The sequence below is a fragment of the Sus scrofa genome, chromosome 5 (genome assembly GCF_054392235.1).
Source record: "Sus scrofa isolate SSC_HxYL_T2T_F1_AM1 chromosome 5, Sscrofa_HxYL_maternal_Yorkshire_Landrace_v2.0, whole genome shotgun sequence".
NCBI classification, from domain to species: domain Eukaryota; kingdom Metazoa; phylum Chordata; class Mammalia; order Artiodactyla; family Suidae; genus Sus; species Sus scrofa.
Window position 1 is genome coordinate 17,767,270 of NC_139387.1, and position 14,561 is coordinate 17,781,830.

A 14,561-nucleotide genomic window follows, 5' to 3' on the forward strand; every position below is an offset into this window, starting at 1 on the left:
GGACCACGTTAAATGACATCATAGGGATGTGAGCAGCAAAATCGAGTAAATGGAAAACCCTAAGGACAAAAAGCCTGGTTTCTTAAACAAAAGTTCTCATGTGGCTCAGTGGGTTAAGGACCCATGTTGTCTCTGTGAGGATTTGGGTTTGATCCCTGGCCTGGCTTCGTTAGTGGGTTAAGGATCTGGTGTTGCTACAGCTGAGGCAAAGGTCACAGCTGTGGCAAAGGTCACAGCTGAGGCGCACATTCGATCCCTGGCCCAGGATGTCAAGGGTGCGGCTGAAAAAGAAAGAACAAGGAATTCCCGTTGTGGCTCAGTGGTTAACACACCCAACTAGCATCCATGAGGACGTGGGTTCGATCCCTGGCCTTGCTCAGTGGGTTAAGGATCCTGCGTTGCCCTGAGCTGTGGTGTAGGTTGAAAATGCAGCTCGGATCCCCCATTGCTGTGGCTGTAGCATAGGCCAGTGGCTACAGCTCTGATTCAACCCCTAGACTGGGAACCTCCATATGCCACGGATGCGGCCCTAAAAAGACAAAAAAATTTTAAAAACCCAAAAAATAAAAAACTAAGTACTGCTGAGAATGTAGAGCAGCTGGATCCCTCACACACTACCAGTGGTGAGATAAAATGGTACAATCTCTTGGAGTTCCCGTCGTGGCTCAGTGGTTAACAAATCCAACTAGGAACCATGAGGTTGTGGGTTTGATCCCTGGCCTCGCTCAGTGGGCTGGGGATCCGGCGTTGCCATGAGCTGTGGTGTAGGTTGAAGACGCTGTGGTGTAGGTTGAAGACGCTGCTGTGGCTGTGGCGTAGGCTGGTGGCTACAGCTCTGATTAGACCCCTCGCCTGGGAACCTCCATATGCCACGGGTGTGGCCCTAGAAAAGACAAAAAGACCCCCCCCAAAAAAAGTACAAATTCTGGAAAACAACTAGCAGTTTCTCATAAAATTAAACATATTAACCATATAACCTAGCAAATGCACTACTGGGTATTTAACCTAAAGAAACAAAATGTGTGTTCATACAAAAATCTGTACACAAATGTTCAGAGAAGCTTTATTTGTAATACCCAAAACCCAGAACATCCTTCAATGGGGAATGGACAGGCTAACAGTGGTATATCCGTGCGATGGAATACTACTCTGTGATAAAAAGGAATAAGCCACAGATACATACAACTTGGATCTCAAAGGCATTATTTTATGAAGAATGAGTGAGCCCAGTGGGAACTCAAGGAACCTCATCATTTAAGGAGCACATGGGGGGAATTCCCGTTGTGGCTCAGTGGGTTAAGAACCCGACTAGTATTCATGAGGATGTGGGTTCGATCCTGGTCTCTCTCAGTGGATTAAGGATCCAGCATTATTGTGAGCTGTGATGTAGTTTGCAATGAGGCCAGGATCCCACATTGCTGTGGCTGTGGCCAGCAGCTGCAGCTCCATTTCGACCCTTAGCGTGGGAACTTCCATATGCTGCAGGTGCGGCCTTAAAAAAAGACAGGAGAAAAAAAAAGGGCATATGGAAATTTTTTTTATGCCCACACCCAGGGCATATGGGTTCCTGGGCCGGGGATTAAATCTGAGCCACAGTACTGGATTTTTTGTGTGTGTGTGTGTGTGTTTCTGCCATTTTCTTGGGCCACTCCCGCGGCATATGGAGGTTCCCAGGCTAGGGGTTGAATCAGAGCTGTAGCTGCTGGCCTACGCCAGAGCCACAGCAACACGGGATCTGAGCCGAATCTTCAACCTGCACCAGAGTTCACGGCAATGCCGGATCCTTAACCCACTGAGCAATGCCAGGGATCGAACCCACAACCTTATGGTTCCTAATTGGATTCGTTAACCACTGAGCCATGACGGGAACTCCAATACTGGATCTTTTAACCCACTGCTCTGGGCCAGATATCAAACCCTCACCTCGTGGGCTGCTACTCAGGTTCTCAACCCACTGTGCCACAGTGGGAACTCCTGGGAATCTTTTTAATCTATCCATTGCCCTCTAACCCAACTCCTGCTGCCTAAGTTCAGGTTCTACTGAATCTTGCCTGGAATTTTTTTTCCCACTTTTTAGGGCCACACCCAAGGCATATGGAGGTTCCCAGGCTAGGGGTCATATCAGAGCTACAGCTGCAGGCCTACCCACAGCCACAGCAATGCAGGATCCAAGCCGTTTCTGCGACCTACACCACAGGTCTCAGCAACACTAGATCCTTAACCGCTAAGTGGGCCAGGGATAAAACCCGAAACCTCATGGTTCCTAGTCAGATTCACTTTCGCTGCACCACGACGGGAACGCCTTACCTGGAATATTGATCTGGCCTCCTCACTGGCCTCCCAGGCCCCAGCCCTGGGTCTCTCCTGTGCACTCTGCACACTATTTCTAGACAGATCTTTCTGATGGGGAACTCTGAACTTTTCAATGACGTGTTTTTGCTGCCAGGATAAAGTCCAAACTTCCCATCATACATTCAAGTCTCCTGCTTATCTCTGTCCTCTTTCAGAGCTTCAGCCAAAACAAACTCGTCTTTATGCTAGAATGTTCCATTTGATCTCTCACTGCTAGGTCTTGGTATTTTTAATTTTATGCCTAGAACACTCACCTCCACACACTTTGCCTGACTCACTGTACACGGCAGCTCTTAATTTTTTGTTTTATTTATTTATGTATTTATCTTTTTTTAGGGCCTCACCTGCGGCACATGGAAATTCCCAGGCTAGGGGTCAAATCGGAACTGCAGCTGCAGGCCTTCACCACAGCCACAGGGATGGAGGATCCTTACCAACTGAGTGAGGCCAGGGATTGAACTTGCATCTCATGGATACCAGTCTGGCTCTTAACCAGCTGAGCCACAGTGGGAACGACCCCACTCCCTTTTTTTGGTACACCCATGGCATGTGGAAATTCCCAGGCCTGCTATCGAACCCATACCCATACCACAGCAGTGACCTGAGCCTCTGCAATGACAACACTGGATGATTAACCCGCTGTGCCACAAGTGAACTCCACTGCAGGTCTTAGTTTTTTTTTTTTTTTTTTTTTGTCTTTTTTTTTGTCTTTTTTTTTGCTATTTCTTGGGCCGCTCCCGCGGCATATGGAGGTTCCCAGGCTAGGGGTCGAATCGGAGCCGTGGCCACCGGCCTACACCAGAGCCACAGCAATGCAGGATCCGAGCCGCGTCTGCAACCTACACCACAGCTCACAGCAACGCCGGATCGTTAACCCACTGAGCAAGGGCAGGGACCAAACCCGCAACCTCATGGTTCCTAGTCGGATTCGTTAACTACTGCGCCACTACGGGAACTCCAGGTCTTAGTTTTGATACCACCTCTTCTAGGAATCCTCTGAGCCCTCCAAACTGGGTGAGAGCCCCTTCCGGGGGCCCCCATGGCATTGGGGCACCCGCCATCATAGCACTGCCCACGTTCTCCTATGACAGATCACCCGGTGACTGGCATCACCCAGTAGAACTGTGAGACCCAAGGGCTGGGACATGCCCCGTTCGTCTCCGGTCCCTGATCTAGCTTGAAGCTTCACACCTGCTAGGTGCCCAATGAATGTTTGTTGTATAAACAAGTATGGGTGGATGAGAATGAAGGAATGAGGAGGAGGCATGGCGTGGGGAGGAAGGGCCTCTGCCAAGGGTCCTGATTTCAGAAGGGGCAGGGAGAGGCAAACCAGGCCCAGAGCCCCTTCTGCTCCCTTGCCAACGCTACCTACCTTATTGCGGGAAAAGTGGCCACCACGAGGCCCGGCTGGGGGCCCGACTGGCAGGGGAGGTTCCAGGGGTAACAGACTCCGACAGAAAAGAGTTTATATCGGTCCAAGTCCACGTTCACGTTCTCTGTGCAATGTGTGGGGTGGGTGTGGGGAAAGAGTAGCCGGGATTCCGTGTGTTGGTCAGTAACGGTGAAAGCAGGGCACCCTGCATCTCCTACTCTCGCCACAGGGTGGCAGTTCACGCCTGCAAACCTCTCACGTGGGCGCTGCCGCCATTGCGCCACCTGGTGGCCATACATTTTCCAATTGTTCCGTAGGAAATGATTTTTTAAGTATGAAGAATCGCAAAAGAACACATGCAGCAAACATAAATTTGCGGCATTTTTAGTACTATTATTTATTGTCTTCGTGGTTAACTATTATTTTCCCCATTTTTAAAGTTTTATTGAAGCATAGTTGATTTAAAATTTGCAGCTTTTAGCATCAACAGTCTAAAGTCTTTTTCCTGGAGGCTGAGAATCTCATCACTTTAGCTGGTTTTCTGGGGTTTTTCCTTTCTCCCTCATCTGAGTTATAGTTCTCTGTCTTCATTTTTAGAGCTTTTTGGTGTGGTAACCTTTTTACAGATAGTCATTACTCATTATTACCTTACACCAGCCAGAATGGCCATCATCAAAAAGTCTACAAACAATAAGGACTGGAGAGGGTGTGGAGAAAAAGGAATCCTATTACACTGTTGGTGGGATTGTAAATTGGTGCAACCACTGTGGAAAACAGTATGGAGATTCCTCAGAAAGCTAAACATAGAACTACCACTTGATCCAGCAATCCCACCCTAGGCATCTATCCAGAGAAAACCACAACTTGCAAAGGCACATGTACTCTGATGTTCATTGCAGCACTATTTACAATAGCCAAGACTTGGAAACAACAACCTAAATATCCATCGACAGAGGAGTGGATCAGGATGTGGTACATATACACACTGGAATATTACTCAGCCATTAAAATGAATGAAATGCCAGCATTTTTAGCAACATGGATGGACCTAGAAATTATCATACCAAGTGAAGTCAGCCATACAATGAGACACCAACATCAAATGCTTTCACTGACATGTGGAATCTGAAAAAAGGACACAAGGAACTTCTTTGCAGAACCGATGCTGACTCACAGACATTGAAAAACTTATGGTCTCCAGAGGAGATAGTTTGGGGGGTGGGGAAATGTGCTTGGGTTATGGGATAGAAATCCTGTGAATGATCATTATACAACTACAGATGTGATAAATTCATTTGAGTAATAAAAAAAAAAAGAAAAAAAAGTATCAAGGGACAGTTCTCCAAATAAAGTGTGACTATGGGCAATCAAAAATTATAGCTGTTCACCATAACGTTCAAGTTAGCTCTAGCTTGAAAATTAGGCAAATTAGAGAGACAAAAAAATAGCTGACATTGGATAACTTAGAAAATCAGAACTAGCTTTAGGAGACTTTGGCCATGTAATGTATGTCTTCTCGATTATGATAAATGTCTAAATAAAAAGTGAAAATTTAGTTAGAGTTGTAGCCTCTCTTACTTCTGTTGGCCGCCCCCCTTGTGGCTGATGTACGTATGGCTGGGGGGGGGTGCTTGCTGTAGGCTTCCTGATGGGAGGGGCAGATGCCTGCCCATTGGTAGGTGGAGCCGATTCTAATCCCTCTGGTGGGTGGGGCTTAGTCTCTGGATGGGATGAGAGGCAGCTGTGTGCCTGGGGGTCTTTAGGCAGCCAGTTTGCTGAGAGGTGGGGCTGTGATCCCATCTGGGTTGTTGTTTGCCCCAGACCTTCCTTCTCAGCGCTGACAGGTGGGGCCAGATTTTCCCCAAATGGCCCCCTCCAGAGAAAGGCAGCTGCTGAAAATCCCCGAGAGCTTTGCTTTCAATGTCCTTCCCTCACAACAAACCACATTCACCCCTGTTTTCCCAGGATGTCCTCCAAGAACTGCAGTCAGGTTTGACCCAGATTCCTATGGAGACTGCTTTGCCCTGGGACTCAGTGCACGTGAAGGTCTGTGTGCGCCTTTTAATAATAGGGTCTCTGTTTCCCCCAGTCCCATGGAGCTCCTGCGCACAAGCCCCACTGGCCTTCAATGCCAGGTGCTCCAGGGGCTCTTTCTCCCAGTGCCAGATCCCCCCACGTGGGAGTTTGATGCGGGGCTCAGAACTCTCACTCCTGTAGGTGAGTCTCTGTGATCAGTTAGTTTCCAGACTGTGGGGCTTCCCACCCGGGAGGTATGGGTTTGCTTATATCACGTAATCGCCCTTCCTACCTCTTGATGTGGCCTCCTCTTTGTCTTCTGGAGTAGGATATCTTTTTGAAGGTTTCCGGTCCATTTGGTTGAAGATTGCTCAGCCTTTAGTTGTGAATTTTGTTGTTTTTTAGGACAGAAGTTGAGCTCCAATCCTCCTATTCCGCCATCTTAATCCCATCGCTCCTAAAATTTGCAGTTTTAAGCAACTCCTTTGAGTGCTTCTGCCTTAGAGAATCCCCACGAGTCAATGGCAAAAACCTGATTTCCGAGGCACGTGGAAGTTCGGGGCCAGGGATTGGACCTATGCCGCAGCTGTGGCAACACCAGATCCTTAAACCACTGCACCACGGGGGAACTTCCATTAACCCCTCCACTTTATCCTGCTCCTTTCAATGCCCTCGTAGCATCACCTCCCTCTTTGTTTCAGGCAGACTCTGGAGCTGAACCCCTGGATTGGAACCACAGCTCTTCCACGGACAAGCTTTGACCTTGGGCAACCTACTTCAGCTCTCTGAGCCTCACTCATATTAAGATGGGGATAAAAACAATTCCTACCTAAAAAGGTTGTGGTGAGGATAACTCTGCCTGGCACACTGGAAAAGGGTTTGCTCTTATGTTATCCTTACTGCTCAGCAGGAGCCTATGCTGAATGACCTCACCAGCCACCTCAACAAAGCCCATCCTTGCACTAACCCTACAATCTTCCCCTTCTAGTCCTAGAAACACACCTCTGTGCTAAGAGAAGAAACAGGAACTACAAAAATCCCACTCTCTTGGGAGTTCCTGTTATGGCTCAGCGGTTTAAGAACCCAGCATGGTGTTCCTGCAGATGTGGGTTCGATCCCTGGCCTCGCTCAGTGGGTTAAGGATCCATTGCTTGCTGCGGCATAGGCCTCAGCCACAGCTTGGATCTGGCGATGCCGTGGCTGTGGATGCCATGGCTGTGGTGCAGGCTGGCAGCTGCAGCTCTGATTAGACCTCCTAGCCCAGGAATGTCCATATGCTACAGGTGCGCCCCTTAAAAAAAAAATCCCACTGGACATTCGTGCCTCTCATCCTTCACTGGGCTCCAGCCTCCTTTGAAAAATCCTTGACTTGTCCTTAGCCTGGTCTCTCTCCTCTACCTGCAGGGACCATTCCATGCTCTCACCACCTTCCCTGTCCATGGGGTATGAAATTCAATAGGTGTAAGAGGTTACAGTGAAAAAAGGATCCCTGGGTGGCAACTTGATAAAGGGCAGCCTCAGCATTTCGTAGCTGCTCCCGTTGACGGGTGAGGACCCTTCACCTCCAAAACACTGATCCTCAGGGTCCTGCACGCCCCTCTTCCCGTCTCCTGAAAGCCCTCCACCAGGCCCCCTAGAGCGCATGGCTCTTCATCAGCGAGCTCCCCGTGCGCACCGCCTCTTCCACATTCCCTTCCCGCCCTGGGTCTCCCTGAGGACACTGCCATCCCTGCAGCCCTCTCAAGGGGGCGCTGCTTTCTCTCCCTCAGCCCCTGTGCTGAAGGGGTATGGGCGCCCTCCTTCCTCTTCAGCGCTGCTTTCAGGTCGTTCTTCTGCCCCAAGTCCCTCAGCTTTGAATCTCATGTGACTCTTCCACCCACCCTGCCCCCCAGCCCCCGTTTCCACTCATCTGTGAGTCTCTGGGTTACTTCCTCTTATTTCTTGAGGTTTGGGCTCCTGCCTCACTGTCACCCCCTCTGATGCTAATTCTGTCCTGATTCTTAGAGATCAGAATCTATAGAAGTTCCCGTCATGGCTCAGTGGTTAATGAATTTGACTAGGAACCATGAGGTTGCCGGTTCATCCCTGGCCTCGCTCAGTGGGTTAAGGATCCAGCGTTGCTGTGAGCTGTGCTGTAGTTTGCAGACCTGGCTCGGATCCGGCATTGCTGTGGCTGTGGTGTAGGCCAGCGGCTACAGCTCCAATTAGACTCCTAATTAGACTGGGAACCTCCATATGCTGCGGGTGTGGCCCTAAATAGACTAAAAGACAAAAAAAAAGCGTCTACGGAGATACCCCTCCGACTCCCCTGGCCTCTGAGTTCCATGATGTCCTCTCCAATGAGGGTGCCCTCCACCCTATCTCAGCCACTCACTCCCTTGGTCATTCCCTGGCCCTTGTCATTACAGATAAGCGCCACCCCCTCTGTATCATTGTACCAGGGCTGCTGTAACAAAGTGTCGCAGATTAGGCAGCTTAAACAACAGAGACGTATGGTCTCACAGTTCTGGGGACTGCAGACTGAGGTCAGGGTGTCCGCAGGGTCACTGCCTTCTCAGAGCTATTGAAGAAGACTGTTCCCTGAGACCTCTCCCCCAGCTTCTGGTGGTGTGCTGGCCACAACTGACCTTCCTTGGCCATCTTCATCTCTGCCATCCTGCTCACATGGCTATCTCTGTCTCCAATTTTCCACTTTCTCTAAGAATGTCAGTCATTTTGGACTAGGGCTCATCCAAATGACCTGACTTTATTTCATTTTTATTTTTACCACAGCACCTGCAGCATATGGAAGTTCCTGGGCTTGAGATTAAATTGGAGCCGCAGCTGAGGCCTATTCCACAGCCACAGCAATACCAGATCTGAGCCTCATCTGTGCTCTAAGCCACGGCTTGAAGCAACACCAGATCCTTAACCCACTGATTGAGGCCAGGGATCAAACCTGAATCCTCACAGCAACAGTGTCAGGTCCTTTACCCACTGAGCCACAGGGGGAGTTCCCAAATGACCTCATTTTAACTTGATGACTTCTATAAGGCTATTTTCCAAAGTACTAGGGTTTAGGACTTCAGAATTTTTTTGGGTGGGAGGGTGGGCTTCACTGGAAGTTTGGGGCCAGGGATGGAAGCTTTGCCACAGTAGCGACAACACCTGATCCTTAACCTGCTGTGCCACAAGGGAACTCGTCACTTTTAATTCCTAATCACCAAGTGGACCCTTCATACTGCCTGGTAACCCTTCTACATTCTCAAGCCCATTCACTAGCTTTTGAGTTCCTAGATAAATGTCCATATTATCTCCTCTCTTCTCAAACTTCCAACACCTCTTCCTCCCATCCTTCCTCTTGGCTGATGACCTTGATTATTTCCTTGAGAAAATAAAAGCAATCAGAAGAGTTCCTGTATAAGTAGACACCACCACGTACACTCACCTACCTGCCTCTGGGCCCTCCTTCCTCCTGTACCTGTGGATGCCGCTAAGGCCACCTGTGCACTAAAACCCAACAGCTTCCTCTTTTCTCTCCTGCATCATCCGTTTTTTTCTATTTTATCATTCCCATCAATTTAAGAAAATGCTTTAGCTTCTTTCTTTAAGAAACCCTCTCTTCAAAACTAAAAATAGAATTACCATTTGATCCAGCAATCCCAATCCTGGGCACCTATTCAGAGAAAACCATGACTTGAAAAGATAGATGTACTCCAACGTTCACTGCAGCACTGAATACAATGGCCAAGACATGGAAGCAACCTAAATGTCCATGGTCAGAGGAGTGGTTAAAGAAGATGCGGTACATATATGTAATGGAATATTACTCTGCCATAAAAAAGGAATGAAATAATGGCATTTGCAGCAACATGGATGGACCTAGAAATTATCATGCTAAGTGAAGTTAGTGAGACAGTGAGACACCAACGTCATATGCTATCACTTACCTGTGAAATCTAAAAAAAGGATACAGTGAATATCTTTGTAGAACAGACACTGACTCACAGAATTTGAAAAATGTATGGTTTCCAAAGAAAACAGGTTGGGGGGGGTGGGGGGATGAGCTGGGGGTTTGGGTTGGAAATGCTATAAAATTGGGTTGTGATGATCATTGTACAACTATAAATGTAATAAAATTCATTGAGTTTAAAATAAAATAAAAATAACATTATATCAAGAGAAAAAAACCACTGGTAGCTTAGGGGTTAAGGATCCAGCGATGTCACTGCTGTGCTTTGGGTCACTGTTGTGGCGAGGGTTTGATGCCTGGCCTGGGAACTTCTGCATGCCATGGGCGTGGCCAAAAAGAAACACTCTCTTAGAGCCTGGGAGCAGCAACTCCCCCATACAAATGAGCACATCCAGCCCCCGGATCCTTCCCCACTAAAAGAAACGAGGGCTCTTCCAGGGCTGGGTTTGAGAAGATGAATTTTGAACACGTTATGCCAGAAAGTAAGTAAATATGGGCTCAAAAAGAATGATGAGGATTTGTAAAAAACACTCAACAATTAAAACCCCAGAAGCCAATTTGAAGGGGCGTCTACTGGCCAAATCAAGGACAACTTGAGCACCAAAGTAAATAATGAGAGTAATGGATGATAAACCATTGAATAGAATGGGAAGCTATGAGTCCGTACTAAATAAATGCATAAATAGAAAGCTTGGTGAAAGTGAAATATTTACATAGTTTCAAAGTACTTCCCCACTAAGCTCTGCACTGTTTCTTCTTCATTCTTCTGACTCTAAAGAAATGCGTAGCCCAGAGCTTAGGACTCAGACCTTTCCTCTTCTCCCCGCCTTGGTGATCTCATCCAGTCCCCTGGCTTTAAATAACATCCATCTGCTGATGACTTACCAATTTCTATCTCCAGCTCAGGCTTCTTTTCTGAACTCTGGACGTCTGTAACCCACAGCTTACTCCACATTTTCCGTTGGATGTTGTCCAACAGAGGTCTCATGTTTAATGTGTCCAATTCTTAACTCCTGATCTTCACTCCCCCAGGTCTGCTGTATCTGCCGTCTTCTCCATATCACTTAACGGCAGCTTCTTCCTACCAACTGCTGCAAAGACCCTGGTGTTATCCTTGGCTCTTCTCTTCTCCTCGCATCAATTACATTAGCATATCTTGTTGTTTATAGGGCTTCTGCCCTGGAACAGACCCCCTCTCTCTCTGGAGTGATCCAAGAGGCTTCCTTACTGGCTCTCTGCAGTTTCTTCTTCTTTTCTTCTTTTGGCCGTGCCCATGGTGTGCAGAGATTCCTGAGCCAGGGCTAGACTCTGTCACAGCAGTGACGATGCTGTATTTTTAACCTGCTGAGCCACCTGGGAACTTGTGCTTATCACTCTGTGATGGCTCTGCACATCACTCTGAGTAAAAGCCAAAGTCCCTACATTGGGCTCCAAGACTCCAAGACACCATCACTTACTCCTACCAAATTAGCTAAGAATAAAAAGTCCGATAAGGAGTTCCTGTCGTGGCGCAGCGGAAATGAATCTGACGAGGCACCACGAGGTTGCGGGTTCAATCCCCAGCCTTGCTCAGTGGGCTAATGATAGGGTGTTGCCGTGAGCTGTGGTGTAGGTCGCAGACGTGGCTTGGATCTGGCATTGCTGTGGCTATAGCATAGGCCGTTGGCTACAGCTCTGATTGCACCCCTAGCCTGGAAACTCCATATGCTGCAGGTGTGGCACTAAAAAGCAAAAAAAAAAAAAGTCTGATAAGATAAGTCTGATAAAATACTCTTAGAAAAGTTAGGAGTTCTCGTTGTGGCACAGTGGGAACGGATCTGACTAGGAACCATGAGATTTCGGGTTCAATCCCTGGCCTTGCTCAGTGGGTTAAGGATCTGGCATTGCCATGAGCTGTGGTGTAGGTCACAGACGTGGCTTGGATCTGGGGTTGCTGTGGCTGTGGCATAGACCGGCAGCAACAGCTCCGATTAGACCCCTAGTCTGGCAACCTCCATATGCCACGGGTTCGGCCCTAAAAAGACAAAAGAAAAAAAAATAATAAAAATAAATAATAAATTTAAAAAAAGTGACAGTGTACAGCAAAACAAACTTTGATAATACTCAATTATGTAGAAGATGGTCCCACCAATACATTGTTAGTGAAGTGTAACTTGTTAACATCTATTAAAAAATTGAAATCAAGCATATTCCATGACCCAGCAATTCCATTTATTGGAATTTGGTGTATGGAGACACGCAAGTGGCCACAGACACAGGCGCAATGTTTACCACAGCCTCGTTTGTCATGTGGCAAAACAGGCGAACCTCGTACAACCAACAGTGGGAGACCGTGGATGATCGTGGGGATTCATGGGCTTGGACAGCTCTCCAGGAGATATCAGTAAGTGCTGGAAGCAGCAGCAGATCAGTAATTATAAAATGATCTCATTGCCTAATAGAAGGTCAACATAAACACGCTGTGTGTGTGTGTGTGTGTGTGTGCATTTAAAAGGTGATTTGAAAGGATTACTAATCAACTTGGGTTGTCTGGAGAGTGAGACCGGAAGTTGGAATAAGAGACACTTCTACTTCCTTATATAATACTCTAATCAATTTCAATTATTTTAATTTAATTCAATTTTATATTTTATTTATTTGTCCTTTTAGGGAACCACGACTGGAACACCTTTATTATTTCTTAAAATCATGAACATGGACTTTTTTTTTTTTTTTTTTTTTTTTTTTGCTTTTTAGGGCTGCACCCTCAGCACATGGAGGTTCCCAGGCTAGGGGTTGAATAGGAGCTGTTAGCTGCCAGCCTACGCCAGAGCCACAGCAACTCAGGATCTGAGCCGAGTCTGCAACCTACACCATAGCTCACAGCAACGCCAGATCCTTAACCCACTGAGTAAGGCCAGGGATCGAACTCGCGTCCTCATGGATGCTAGTCGGGTTTGTTAACCACTGAGCCACGACGGAAACTCTGCTTTTTTATAGTCTTTTACTGATGCCATTTGTGGAGGACAAAGTAGGTCTGGCAGTTCTGATGTTTTCTGTTTGGGAAATCCAGCAGAAAGGGTCATACCCAGGGGTGAGGCAAAATATTCTCCCATTGTTCACAGAGAAACAGAGAGGTCACCTTAACCCTGCAAACAGATGTTGCAAACCGAGAAACTGAGATATGAAGTGTTCTGTCAGAGTGAGGACCAAGTGGTCGTTTAGTCAAACCTTTCCTTGAAGGGCAAGGAGAATTCAGTTTACTGGGAGCGTCTTGAGCTCATCTGTGTGTCTCCTGCCACAGAATTATTCAGTTGGTGTGGAGGGCACACAGTCATGTGAGCTGCAGGTGGCTTGTCTGGGCCTGGCATCCCTTAGTCTCACACGGGGGACTTGGGAACAAGACCTCCCCTCTTTGGAACAGTAGGTAGGGAAGGGCAGGCTCCAGGGACCAGGTGTGACTGATGCTGCTCTGCTCTGGTGAATGACAGTGAGACATTTTCCAGGTAGCCTACCCTGCTCCGGGGCCCAAGGTGCCACCTTACATTTGCAAACACTGCACGACAGGGCCCAGCAACAGACCGAGCCGACCCTGGTAACCCTTGGTCTCAGTTTGCAGGAGGCGGAGTCCAGAACTGAACCCACCATGCCACGTTCCTTCCTAGAAAGGAAATAGGATAAATATCCTGTAGGCAAACAATTCTGTTCTAACAAGGAAATGAGGTAATCCATCAGGTTCAATCAGAGAAAAGGGCTTAAGAAACCAAGAAATAAAAAGTTAAAGAGAGGGATGTAGACTTCTTAAGTCTGGCTGGCAAGAGGCAGAGATCTACAGCTTGGCAAAAACACCCCAAAGCCCATAAAAGCAAGATGGGATGCAGAATTTCCTGGTGGTCTAGGGGTTAAGATTCTTTGTTTGCACCACTGCGGCCTGGTTGTCCCTGGTATGGAAACTGAAATCCCACATCAAGCACTCTGCAGCGAAAAAAAAAAAAAAAAAAAAGAGTTCCCTGGTGGCTCAGCGGGTTAAAGATCTGGTGTTGTCACTGCTGTGGCTCTGGTTACTGCTATGGTGCAGGTTTGATCCCTGACCCAGGAGCATTCACATGCTGCAGGCACAGCCAAAAGAAAAAAGAAAAAAAAAAAAAAAACATGGCAGAAGGGACAGCAGGATTGGTACCTGGAAGTAGAAGATAGAAGAAAAATGCTGGAGTTCCCTCTGTGGTGCAGTGGGATTGACAGTGCTCTGGAGCCCAGGACACACAGTGGTGTTGCTGTAGCTGCGGCATAGGTCATCGCTGCGGCTCAGATCTGGTCCCTGGTCCAGGAACTCCATATGCCAAGGGGTGGCCAAAAAAAAAAAAAAGGATCCTGACATTTTAAGAAAATCAAGACATCTGACTGGCCCCTTCTCTGCATCGTGTTAATTTCTCCAGTGATGACATCAGCAAGGAAACAAGAAGAATAATGGCCAGTCGGGGGAGTATTTAATGGGGAGTTCTTTCCCTGCGCTCTGGAGCGTTCAAAGGCTGGAAAGACACTGCTGGAAGGAGCTAGTAAAAAGGGAAGCACTGACACCGTCCCCTCACCCAACCTTCCTTGGGCTGCTCAGAGCACAGGACGGAGTCCCCTGCCAGGCACTCCTGACCCCAGTTCGCACCCGTGTGGTCAGCACAGACCATGTATTCCCTACAGGGCCCCCACCTGCATGATGAACTGTCCAGAGTCCCAGCCACAGGCCGGGAGTGTTAAGTATGCACAATGCCAGGGGGCCTCCAGACAGTACGTCATGGGGGAGGCAGCGAGTGTAGACCACCGCAGGTGGTGCTCTCGACAAGTCATCCCACACACCTTGCAACCCGGGCAGGAAGGAGGCCTTCCTAGGCCCAA